Consider the following 14340-nt stretch of genomic DNA (forward strand, 5'->3'; position numbering starts at 1 on the left):
TGTATCACATTAATCAATTTGCATATGTTCAACCATCCTTGTGCCCCTGGAATGAAGCCCATTTGATCATGATGCATAATCTTTTAAATATTCATGTGTTCAGTTTGCTAGTATTTTGTTTAGAATTTTTGAATCTCTATTCATCAGAGATATTGATCTGTAGTTTTCTTTGTGTATGTTATCCTTACCAGGTTTTGGTATCAGGGTAATGTTGGCCCCATAAAATGAGTAGGAAGTATTGCTTCCACTTTAATTTTTTTTAGCAAAGGTTGAGAAGAAGAGGTATTAAATCATCTTTGAATGTTTGGTAGAATTCACTAGTGAAGCCATATTGTCCTCAACTTTCAATTTGGGGGAGTTTTTTAATGATTATTTCCATTTCCTTACTCTTGATTGATCTAACTGGGATCTAGATATCCCAGTTCTTCATAATTCAGTTTAGGAGGTAGTATATTTCTAAGAACTTGACCATTTCTTCTAGGTTATTGAATTTGGCAACATATCATTTTTCATAGTATTCTTGTATGATACTTTGTATTTCTGTGGTATCTGTCATAACTTCTCCTGTTTTATTTCTGATTTTGTTTATTTATGTCCTTTCTCTTTTTTCCTTAGTGAGTCTAGCCAGGGGGTCATCAATATTATTAATCTTTTCAAAGAACCAGCTCTTTGTTGCACTACATTTTTATTGTTCTTAGGTTCTCATTTTTATTTTATTCTGCCCTAATTTTGATTATTTCCTTCTTTCTGCTGATTTTAGCCTTCAATTTTTTTTTTCTAGTTTTTTAAAGATGTAATCTTAGATTGTTTATTTGAGATCTTTCTTGTTTCTTTAGGCAGGCATGTAATAATATGAACTTTCCTCTTATTGCCACTTTTGCTATATTCTAAAAGTTTTGATATGTTATATTTTCATTCTTGTTTGTATTGTTGATCTCTCCTTTTATTTCTTCTTTTACCCCGTCATTCTTTAGTAGCATGTTGTTTTATCTCCACATATTTGTGGTTTTTACTATTTTCTTTCTGTAGTTGATGTCTGATTTCAAAGCATTGTGGTCAGAGAATGTGCTTGTTATGGTTTTAATTTTTTAAAATTTGTTCTGGTTAGTTTTGTGTCCTAAGTCTATCCTTGAGAATGTTTCATGTGAACTAGAGAAGGATGTATAATCTGGTATTTGGGGATGAAAGGCTCTGTAAATGTTGATTATGTCCAATTGGTCTAATGTGTCATTTAAGGTTGACATTTACTTATTGAATTTCTGTTTGGATGATCTATCCATAGTCGAGAGTTGGGTATTTAGGTCTCCTATTGTAATTGTGTTTTTGTCAGGTTCTTTCTTTAGTTCTGTTAGTAGTTACTTTATATATTTTGGTGCTCCCTGATGGGGAGCATAAATATTAATAAGTATTAGGTCTTCTTTATGTGTGGTTCCTTTTATCATTATGAAGTGTCTATAATTTTTCTCGTTACCTTTTCTCTCTTGAAGTCTGTTTCATCAGCTAGCCCCACTTTTCTCTGGATGCTATTTGCCTGGAGGGTCATTTTCCACCCTTTCACTTTAAGTCTATCTATTCCTTGCTGCTGAGATGTGTCTCTTGAAGACAGCATATGGTTGGTGTTGTTTTTTGATCCAATCTGCAGCTCTGTGCTTTTTTATTGGTGAGTTAAGTCAATTTACATTTAGGGTGATTATTGAAATGTGAGATTTCAATAGCCATTTTATCTTTTGTTTTCTGGTAGCTTGATATCTCCATTGTTTCATTGTCCTTGTGTTTCTGTCTATTATTTTCATGTGGTGGTATTCTATGATTTTCTGCTTTGTTCCCTCTTATTTTATGTTATGTGTCTCAGTTAGGGATTTTTTTTGTGTGTGTGTGTGTGTGTGTGTGTGTGTGTGTGTGTGTGTGTGATGGGGGTTACCATTAAGTTTATGTAAAGAAAAGTCTAATATGTACTGCAGTCTTTTTTCTTCAGCTTGCATCTTATATTTAAGTTTATAATACCCTATTCTTAATAAGGGTTGTACTTTCCTGTTTTTCTCTGTCTGTTAGTCATCTTACTCATAGTTTTGTATTTTTTATTCCTTTGTTTCAGGTAGAATGACTTCTTTCAGTATTTGTTGAAATGCAGACCTTGCCATGGAAAATTCTCTCGGCTTCTGTATGTTTGAAAAGGTCTTTATTTCTCCTTCATATCTAAAGGAGAACTTTACTGCATATACTGTTCTTGGCTGATAATTTCTCTCTTTCTGTAGATTGAATATTTGATTCTACTCTCTGCTAGCTTGTAAATTCTTTGCTGAAAAGTCCAATGATAATCCAATAGGCTTTCTTTTATAGGTTACCATCTTTTCCCGGGTGCTTTGAGAATTTTTTTTGTCATTAATTTTTGATGTTATTAATATAATGTGTCTTGGAGAAGGCCTTTTTAGATTTAGATAATTAGATGTTCTCTTTGCTTCTTGGATCCGAGATTCTAGTTCATTCCATAGGTTTGAAAAAATCTCGTGGGCTATTTGTTTGGATAGGCTCTCTGATCCCTTCTCCCTCTCTTCTCCTACTGGTATACCCATTATTTTTATATTGCTTTTTCTGATAGTGTCAGATAGTTCTTCATTTTTTTCTACTCTCAAGTATCTCTCTTCCTCCAGATTTTCATCTTTGCCTGATTCGTCTTTGATATCACTAATTCTTTCCTCTATCTGCTCAGCTCTATTTTCTAAACTTGCTATCTCATTCCTCATCGCTTTTATTGAGTTCTTCAGCTCCAGAAATTCTATTTCATTCTTTTTTAGACTTTCCATCTCCTTGGTAAGGTATTCCTGTTGTTCATTGATTTTGTTTTCTTAGTTCATTGAACTGTCCATCAGCATTTTCTTGCTTCTTGCTTAGTTTTTTCAGAAGTGCAATCTTGAATTCTTTGTCACTTAAAGCTTATATTTTATATCTTTAAGTTTATTTTCTGGAATTTTTTTATTTTCATTTTGAGCTGTCTTGTCTCTTTAGTTGTTCATGATGTTTGATGGATTACTTCTCTGCCTAAGCATTAATTGGAATGTACTTTGCTTTATTTTTAATTTATTATTACTTAGAGTGATCTCTCTTTTGCAGATTGATAAGAAGAGGTTTTCCTTTTGCTTTCCAGTACGTGGTGACCAAGGCTCCTTCATGATCCAGGCCTCTGGGATCTCTGGTTTTGGGGGTAAAAAAAGTTTTTACTCCCTGGGGAGATGTGTGTCTCTATTGTGTCTAGGTTTCCTCAGTCCCAGGACTCTACCACCTTGAAAAAATATGGAGGTCAATGGGGATTTGAGCCTCTAAAGACCCCCTGAAGTCCCAGTGCTGGCCCAATAGCCAGCTGCAGTGCTGGGGCCGATGCTAGCTCTGGAAGGATGGAAAGAGGCAGCCAAGCTCCTGTGACTCGGCTTTCTGCCTGGCTTGGCAGTTGCTAAAACATAGCTGTTGTCTCTCTGTATTTCATCTCTGCCCTGTTCTCTGCCTTGTTCACTGCTTCTGCTGCATGGAATATGCTGATCACTCAGGCAGGACTGCTTGGGGATTTCAGAGTGTAAACTTCCACCTAATGCCCTCTCCTGCATATCCTGCAGGGAGTTCTGGGCTGCGTCCGCAACACTAGTCTCCAGCATCAGTCTCTGCTCCTTTCTCTTTCATCCTCCCTTACTTGCCAGATTTGCCCACCATAAGATGCTCTGATGCACAGATCTCTCAGACATGTTTGTGTCCTAGGCTGTTTTCTTTGAATTGTAGCTGTTCAATTTGTTGTAGTTTCAAGTGGAGAGATCAAGGAGGGTGCTCACTCTGCCAGGCTTCTGAGGTCACTACTCTCTCACATTTTTATATTGGATTGTAAAAAATAGGTTAATATTTGTGCTTATTTTTGCCTTTCCACTGTTTTTGCATGTTTCTGGAGTTGATACAGTGAACAATAATTATTTTGATATTCTACAAAAACCTTTACTAATGCTGGACCTAATTTTTAAAATATTTTCTCTCAAATGTCTTAAAAATTAACATAACAAAAATCAGATAAAATATAAAATTCAAAGCAAGTTAAAGTTAAATTATTGTTTAAATGTGACACTAAGAGAAATAAGAATCTGTATCAGTTAAAATATTAATACTTTCTAATATGAATATATTATAATGTCCAAAATTGATTACTTCAAACTCCTAAAGCAGAGGGGAAAAAAAAAGATGATAAAAGTTAGAAACATACTTAAGGCATGTACCTTTTTAAAGTCTTCATTTTGATCAGATTCTACTATAACTTTCCTCAAGAGAAAAAAATGATAATACAGAAGGACATAATTCATAATGTCTATAAATTTGAACTTGGTTGGAGAACTTTTACAGAATATCTTTGATCATGGGAATAAGCAAGTTCTGGAGAGAAAGTGCCGGTAAAAGATAATATGATTAAAGAAATAAAAATAAACATGTAAAATAACATTTTTACATGTTTACATGTAAAAATTACAATAAACTTAGTCACACTATATACTTTCTCAAGTGATATAAAGTATGGCAAAAGTAATGTTATAATAGTAACAAGTAATAATTTTATATATGCTTTAATATATAACATCACATATAGGATAGTATTTGTGAATATTGTTTCAAAGGAAGAATATTGGAATACACAAAAATTGTCAAGGCTACACTACTCTGTTGGAGCAGACTTGAGAAGAAAATGAGTTATTCAAAATGCGATATTCATAATGTGATAATCATTAATATTTTCTGAATATTGTAATATTGTCAATATTACGTATTTCCTGTCATCTAAAAGCAAAAGAATTGAATTGCTTTCACTTTTTTCCCTACTTTTTATGGTTAGTCAAGTAGATCAGCAGATATTGGAAGTTTAATTTCTAAGAAGTTGGAATTAATTTTATTAAAATTTTAATTAAAATGCCAAACAACTCTTTATTAATGTATAATTAATTGATCACTCACTGATTGTCTACATGTCACTTTTTTTGTTTAAATAGAAGATATGTGACAAAAAATAGCATGCATTCAAGTTATGATTATAAAAAATTCATCATTTGAAAAAGGTCACTTGAGTGTGGAGTTGTATATTGTAAAAATGTGATTTGTGATAATTCAAGCAGTACATTATGAGTTAAATTACTTCCTTATCACCTCCTCAGTGTTGATTTGCTTATTTTTCCATTTCCTTTTCATGACATTATAGATTATAGCCAAATCACAAAATAAAATAAAATAAATTAATCTGGGGTTAGAAAAAAAATTTGTAATTATTTTCCTGTGAAGTAAATCCAAATATAATAAGAAAGCTATTAGGTGCAAGTAAAAATATTAATAGAAACATAATCATTAGGTAATATATTTTAAGTAGCTATTTTTCAGAATCAATTTATCTCAAGTATAAAAGTAAAATCACGAAAACTATTAACATACAGTTTTCTCCTGGCCTTGAACCAAATCTTTATTTCTAAACTACAATGTTACTGTAACTATCAAAATAGACTCACTTTCCTTAGATATGTCACCTATTCCCATGTTACCTTTCTTTTTAGGATATTTTCCTTCACAACACAATCATCAATTCACTGTTAAAAATATATACACTCAATCATCTTCCATTAAAAACCTTGAGAAGTTTTTATATCCATGGAAATGTTTTGGTTTATAGAACTTGCTCTGCCAAGCTAACTCTTAAAATTATCATTTGGATATAGTTAACTCTTTTTCACCATCTGTTCTAAATTAACATGGCTTTAGTGTTAGGTAACCCTTTGAAGAATGTTTAAAAAGGACCTAGGAAAGAATTAAGTCACCAGCAACTTTTAGCCATGTAACCACTAAGAAAACTGACTATTTCTGATGCTTTTTGTATTAGTTCTTCCAAATAGTATTATACTTCTTCCTTCAGAGGCCAGATGCAGATTGATTTAAAAATGATGAAGTATATTAAAGATAAATGAATAGATAAATCTTTTTTAAAAACAAGTATTATTTTGACAATTTTGTATTTTATTTCAAACACTGATAATGAATTAAAGGGAATATTTATAATTGATATGTTTGTGAAAATAAAACTTCTTGGAACTCTGTTTCTGGTAATAATGGCATGAGGTTAGGCAGTTCCCCTGTACAGAAAACATGTGTAAACCTGGAGTGCAGTTTTAAAAACAATAATTTCAGTGTACTGGATTAATAGAAAATTATTTACTGATAAAAAATTGCTCCTGTCTCTAAACGATATGGCAAATTATCACTTTCTTTCCATTTACTTCCCTAGCATGAGTGGTGAAAACTTTACAAGCAAGGATCAGGTAGCTGCAGAACAGCTGGAAATTTTAGAGTAGATTTTGGAGTCGAGAAAGCCATACAAAGGTTGTTATAATCTCTGATCATTGGCAGATATTGCACATTTGTGGGCAGTCCAGAGCCCAGTGAAAAACATAAGGCCTGAAGGTAGTTGTGAACTTGCTACAGATTTGAATGTTTCTCAACTCATTCACAGTTGGAGAGGCAGACACCTTAATAGCCTTAATATTTCAAGGTTACTGCACATAATCATGCACTAATAGTTATAATATAAAAGCACAGAGAAAACCTTCAGGGAGCCAGGCAGATAGATTGACAGATAGAAGATAAAGGCAGAGACAGATACACAGAAAACTGAGCAGATAAATCAAAATCAGTGTTTGCTCACTCACTATACAGAGGAATGATTTTATGGTCTGACTGCAGTCAAGTTAATTACCTCCTAAAATTAAATTAAACAATGGAAAGAACTATCAGAAAAACAAAATAAATTCCAGAGCTGCTACAAAGTAGTATATACTGTGCCCAATTTGTAAACCATATTACTGGACAGAAACAACAACAACAACAACAACAGTTATATATGGGGGGAGGGGGAAGTTAGTAAATAAATTAATGAAAAAAGAGAGAACCAGATCTTTTATTAAAATGCATATGACTTTTAAAGAAAAATCATAACACTATGATTGGGTTCATGTGCACTAAATGTTACATTAACAGTGCAAAGAAATTGAAATTGACATGTGGAGCTACATTAGTGGAAATACAAATTGTAGGTCAAGTAGGTTAGTATTAATTTGAAATAGGTTTAGATGAGTATGGCAAAATAATCGCTATATCCTCCGAGGTGGGGGTGTGGAAATAGCTTGAGATCTTCAATTTGTTTATTTGTGCAATAGAACATTCATGCAAATCTCTAACTCTACTACACATTTTTTTTTTATTTCTTATCCAAGAAATTATTACCATCTTCCATATATAGCCTGCTCTCTTGAAATTTTGTTCACTCTTAAATAACATTATTTCATCATAAATTAGTTGAACAGTTTAGAAGCATAGTAGATATACAATATACTGAACATATATAAAATCCATAATTTGATATATTTTTAGATATCTATGCCCCTGTGAAACATCACCAGAATAAAAAAAGAAAAATCAATATGTGGACAATTACTTACAAAAATTATCTCATGTCCTCTTAAAATACAGATAGGCACCAATATGATTTCTGCCACTATAGATCCATCTGAATTTTCATGCATTATGTGCTCATTTTTCATAGATTCTTTCACTCAGTATAAGTATTTTAAGATTCATCCATGTAATAGCATGTTTCAATATTTCAATCATGTTTACTTATGAAGAATATCCTGCAGTATGGCTACAACACAATTTGTTTATGTGGAAATTTTTGAGATAATCTTAAATAAGTTAGCTAGATATAAAGTTATTTCTTATGAGTATCTAGAAATTATTTTATTTATTCAAACAAATAAACTGTCAATGTGGATTTTTTGATTGACTTTACCAAAGAATCACATAAACAGATTCTGATTCTGAAATGCTTAGAAAAATCAATATTGCCAAGGATCTGTTATTTGGCTATTAAGTAAAAATACTTTTTCAGAGAATTTTTAATTCATGCACACTATATTTTAGTTACAAAGTAGTTACATGTGCTATTGAATCAGGATCATTATAAATAAAACATTTATTTACACAGCCAAATTCACCTATAGAGATTGTGAAATCTGAAATTTTAATGGAAACACATCTTAAAATTCAGAACTATTCCAAATAAAGGCAAGGATAATCTACTAGCAAAAAGTTGACTTCAGATCATTAAACTAATCTGAATAATTCTGAAGTAGAATCACTAATTGTGTATAACAATAATATTAGTGATATCTAAGGAATGAGAAATTAGTTTTATTAAGTTAATAAACACATTTGTGGAACACTTTGAAATATGTTTTGTCTCTTGCCTGCTTAATAGAAAAAGGAAAATGGAAAAAATTGTAGGTGGTTTCCCTCAAATTAAGGTGGTATTGTGACCGAAGAAAGGGAGAGGAAATGGCAGGCCAAGTAACATGTCTAATGTCAGACTGTTGTAAATTACAGTGCATTAAAAGGTGATATGGCCTTTATTTCTTTATCTCTAAATGTTTTGCCAGGTTTTCTTACACTAATATTAAATATATGTCTCCTTTTTTATATCTAATTATATTATTATTGAAGGATGAATCATAGGCCTTAGCAATATTTATATATATTCTATATACACAAAGTTATGTTGTTAAGTACCTGGTATAATGGAAAAGATTAAAATTGAACTTTCCTCAATTTTTAAATCATGTAATATATATTTAAATTTTTGTCTTTTATGAATTTCATATACTTCATCAAAATTATCCATCAGTTTTATTACTCCACGTATATAATGATGAACTTTATAGAAATAGTATGAATACTGACACTAAATTGATACCTTTGAGAAGACTAAATAATTTTTGTCCTTAGATTATTATTATTACAGAAATATTTTCTTTTCCTTTGTAACTATATATGTATATGGTCTCATTTTTCTATATATAATTGAATTATTTAATTCCATATCACATTTTAAGGGAAATATTACAAACCAAAACTTTGCTGCATAAAAATTGAAAATAACAGCTTTTCTATTGATTAATGTTTACATATCTCTATTTCAAAAAAGATAAATTGTTTCTGTCCAGCATAAACATAAACTAGGCAGTTGTCAATTTCCTCAAGGTATAAATTGCAAATTAAGGTTCATAAGTAAAGTGATATGTCCAAAGTACCAGTAAAATATCATAGGGAGCCTTATTTGTAGTTACAGATCACTATAGAAATGTATCAAAAACGTATTACTAGATTTTATAAACTGGACCTGCAGATAAAGGAAACATATCTCTTTTGTAATAATCTGACAACATCATTTACTTTCAAAAATATGATATTCAGCCGGCACTTTAGTAAATATTTAGACCAATATAACCTCAGATATTAGAATAGTGGCACAATTACATGGCAATGGCACATGTAGAAACTGGCTCTCCCTTGATTTGAAACATATCCTATTTTTCTTTTACATCAGTAATGATTTTTAAATATTTACCTTTTCTACAGTAGCTTTGATGAAATACTTTTTAGTGATCCTAAGTAGATTAGTAAAGAAAGATAAATACGTGAGATTCTGCCAACTTCTAACTTATTTCAGTTAGAATCAATTCCAAATGTAAACCAGATTCTAACAATACCAAGAATTTTAAAATAATCCAATTTATTTTCAGTGTTCCCACAAGGATCTACCCTCTTCACCAAATAACTCCAATCTGTTTGAAAATCACCCAAGCTTTGGTTCCAGGCTGCTATATTTCATTGCTGGAGACAGCTGTAGAGTAAATCAAGCATCAAATAGACTGTAATTCACCCACCTTTACACTGGTGTGCTTTTTACTGCAAGGTTATATAGATGTCATAGAATTGCTTGATTAGCATTCTTTTAGGGTGAGCAATACTTCAGTGCCAACCCACGAAGCTGAACTGAATCAATAAAGTTTGGTTGACATAAAAATGAACTTTATTGAACCCTACAGAGTAGTGCCTATGACAACATTCAGAAAAGGAAAGAAATGAAAAGTGTATTTCTTATTTTATATTTCACTGTGAGTAATGCTATTTTGAGGAAAAACTTATCATACCTTCATACTATTTTTGTTGCAAAAGAAAATTTTTTACCAGGCCCAGCCTGGTAAGAAGATGGAGGTGATTATATGCCTGCAGTATTTGTGGAATATTGGATGATCAAAACTCTTAGAGATTAAGGGAGACAGAATGTAGGAGGATCATTTAGAATAAGAGACTGCAATTCCAACCTTTTTTTTTTTTTTATTTCATATGCTTACTTTTTTTTTTTTTTTTTGGCTTTATTCTCTTCTATTTCCAACCAGCTTTGGGAACTGATGGGACTCACTGCTACCTATAATCTCTAAATTTGGCATATTAGAAATTCCAACAGAGCAAAAGACAATCTCAGCTTTAATTTAGAAGTTTCCAGGAAAAGACTTCCAGCTCTTTCTATAATCAACTTTGCCCAATAAACAAAACAGTGAATTATATCAGAAATTAGCAGATCATGTAGGAAACATATTTGGAGTAGGAAGAAAGTGAAATTACTACACTGAAAAGAATACTGCTCCTCCAGAAAAAAAAAAAAAAAAAAAGGATATAGGATAAGTAAAAGAAAAAGCATTTGTTCTGGGGGAAAAACAGCTATGTACATTGGTGATACTACAAGTTGAATCTACAGCTCAAATGGACTTGTCAATTCTGTCTAGTACACTTTTAAGTATTTTTATTACCTTTTTTTCTCCCCATTCTCCTTAGAGGATAAAGATGAAATCTTTCCTTACACTTATCCCACATTTATCATTCTTTATGGAGTTTTATTTGCATCCTACTTTATAGAAAATGAGGAAATGAGATAGAACGTGTTAATTAAAAGTGTGATGGCCATGCACTGTTTCTCTCCTTACAACATACCTCCCAACATTAATTCATCTATGGTATAGTTCATCTATTTCTCTAGAAACCTTCATTCTTCTCTTTATATATGAGTGAGTGTGTGGGTGTGAAAGTGTGTGTCCTGAAGGCTTTGTCTTAAACTCTCCTGCCATTTTCTAGTAATGAAACCTTTAGTAATTTTGACCTGTGTTGCTCTTAATATGGTTTGATGACCAGCAGCATAAGTACCACCTGGGAGCTTATTAAAAATGCAGATTATCAGGCATTACTCTAGACCCATAAAATCAGATTGTAGTAAAATCCACACATGAATTTGATGTCTACTAACTTTGGGTTAAAGGAGAAGAAATGTCTGCACTGATCTATCACCCTTTCAAATAAAAAGCTTTTACTTATCAGAGCTCATTTTCTGAATATCTTTCTTATGTGATTCCTCATCTGTTTTACAGAAATATATCTTTCAAATCTTCAAAACTTCTCACTTGGATAATTATAGGAGGCCTCTACATTTTGTGCTTATAATAGTCCAAATTCTTCAAATCCTTTCACCCAATTTATTCCAACATGATATCCCTAAATATTATAATGAATGAATTGATTAATTAACTTGTGCAAGTGCAATTTACCATAATTAGGAATAAAATTTTCGATAACATTCAAATAAAAGAATTAAATGGCTTCTTTTAGCAAACACATTCCTTCATGATCTGGCCCCTTCCTAACTTTTAAAACCCATCCTTTGATATAGTCCAGTGACCTGCAGTTTCCAGACAGTTTCAAGTTATTTTATACTTCTGTGAATCTGCCTCTCCTAGTCTCATCACCTGACAATCTTCATTTTTCAAATACACTTTAAGCTACACTAATGCTCCCCAGTTCTCCAGGATTTAATTCTAATGTTACCTTAGCAATGACTTTAGTTAACTTGATACATTGTTTCTCAGTATACCCATAGCAAGTTATAATTGCTAATGGAAAATATTTACTTGTTGACCTTCATCTAGAAAATTCAAATTCATTTAGAATAGGAGGAAATTTCATAGTTGTGTTTTAATCCTAACTCACATCATAAGCAAGCATATTTCAAACTCAATGACCATAAAATGCATGCATGAAGGAAAACATGCTTCTTATAATAAGCAGACTTTGTTTATTCTATGCTTGGGAGTCTAAACAAGGTATGTTGATTTTACTTAAACTGGCCTTCAACGATCCCTGTATCTTGATACTCTCACCCTTTGTGTAATCATCTCTTGTTGAGATGGGGTGGGTTGGCTGCCCTAGTGACTTACATCTAAGCAATAAAACTCTAACACAAGATTTAAAATGTTACTCTGTGAATAGGCTACATAAAATGTGACTTATGTCTTTGTAGCAGACTCTCTGTTTGATGAAGCAAGCTGTCATGTTAGATATGCCCTCAGTCCAAGTTATCTAGAAACTGAGGCCACAAACCCAATAGTCCCTAGGAAGTGAATTCTGTCAGTAGCCACGAACACTTAGAAGTGGGTCCTTCTCAAGTCCAAACCTTCAGTTTAGATACTAACACTGAATGACAAACTGATTGCAGCTGAGAGACCCTAGAGCAGAAGACACAGCTACGCTGTTCCCTGACCCATAGAAGCTGTGAGATAATAAATGCATGTTTTTTTAAGCTGCTCATTTTATGGTAATTTGTTATGCAATCATAGATGACTAATACAAATTCTCTAAAGTATTACCTTACCAAAATATTGTGATGGCCTAGATAATTCAGAAGTGATACTCTAATGATATATGATATTTCAGATGCATTTGGAGCTCAGGGAAACTGTTTCTTATTTTACTTCCAGTCATGGGTGCCTTGGATCCTGACAGGAATTATGTATTTAAACATGTAGTTTTATGATTGTGTGTGGCATGGATATCATCACTATTTCCCCTGATCTACAGTTGTGAGCCTTTATAATTGTCTGTATGCATCACTGATATTTTGTCATTATTCCTATTTGAAACTATTGAGGTTCAAATTTTACATCTAAAGATTTAACTCATTTGTTCTCAAACATTTTATTCTCAGAAACATTTTATTTCTAAGAGACCAGAATAATTAAAAATTAACAAGGATCCTAAAATATTTTTTGTAAATTATATCCACCAATAGTTACTGAATTAGAAAGTAAAACTAATAATGAAAATTATTAATATTAATTAATTTAAAGATAACAATGAGAAGACTATTTCCTATAAACATGAATGACAATTTTTTTTTTCCTGAATATGGTTGCATTTACAAAATAAAATAATTGAGAGTAGTGGCATCTTTTTTACATTTTTCAACTCGATTTTATATATTGCTTATTATAAGAAAGATAAATTCTCAAAAGTCTTTTTGCATTAAATCACACATTATTGCAGCCTCTAGAAAAGTTCACTGACACTAATAAGCGAATGAGAGCATAAAAAATAAATAATACCCTAGTATTATTGTGACTATAGTTTTGACCTATTGGACCTATTGAAGGGTCTTAGGGTAATGAAGTACTAACAAGACCAAGATAGGAGAGCTATTGATTTAACTAGTCATCTATTATCTCTTTTATTCTAAACACTAGCTAATAACCACAATATAAGTGAATAATTATAAAAATAATAGTAACAGTGTTTTAAAAGTTTATATCACAGTTACCACATTATGGAAGTCTCCTTTCAGTTTAATATTAATTGTCTTACCTTTCTTAACCAGTCATCATACTGTTCTGGCTATTACCAGTTTAAGTTTGCCATCTTGCTCTGGAGGATAGAAAGAAAAAATTTCAAGTGTACTGAAAGACACACACATAAATACTTTCTGGTCTCTTTATTTTTAATTTAAAAACTGGATTAGAAAAGAATAACTGTTTGATGTTGTTGCATGCATTTGAGTACTACAGGAAAACAATGGATAGATAGATGATAAATAGATGATCGATAGATTGATTGATAGATGATAGATAGATAGATAGATAGATAGATAGATAGATAGATAGATAAGAGATTTATTGGAGAAATTGTATTATGTTGGCTGAGATGTCCCACAATCCTCTGAGACCCAGGTAGCAGGTGGTATAATTTGGTTTGAGTCCTAAGGCCTGAGAACCGGGATTGGGGCGATACTGTAACTCCCAGTCCAAGGCTGAAGGCCTAAGAACTGAAGTGTGGAATGGAGGACAGGGTGGAGTTAAACGGGTGTCCCAGTTTAAGAAGAGAGAAAGAATTCACCCTTCCTACACCTTTTCTGTTCGGTCTCTCAACCAATTTAATGATGTCCCCACATCGGTGAGGGTGGTTCTTTACTCAGTCTACTGATTTAAATGGTAATCTTTTCCTGAAACACCCTCAGACACACAGCCAGTCAAGTTGATGCATAGAATTAACCATCACGTTGGATTTTAGCATATTTATTATAGTTCCTGGTGATTTCTATTTATTTTCTAAGTCATGCTTTAT

This window comes from Pteropus vampyrus, unplaced genomic scaffold (genome assembly GCF_000151845.1).
Source record: "Pteropus vampyrus isolate Shadow unplaced genomic scaffold, Pvam_2.0 Scaffold38, whole genome shotgun sequence".
Taxonomy (NCBI): domain Eukaryota; kingdom Metazoa; phylum Chordata; class Mammalia; order Chiroptera; family Pteropodidae; genus Pteropus; species Pteropus vampyrus.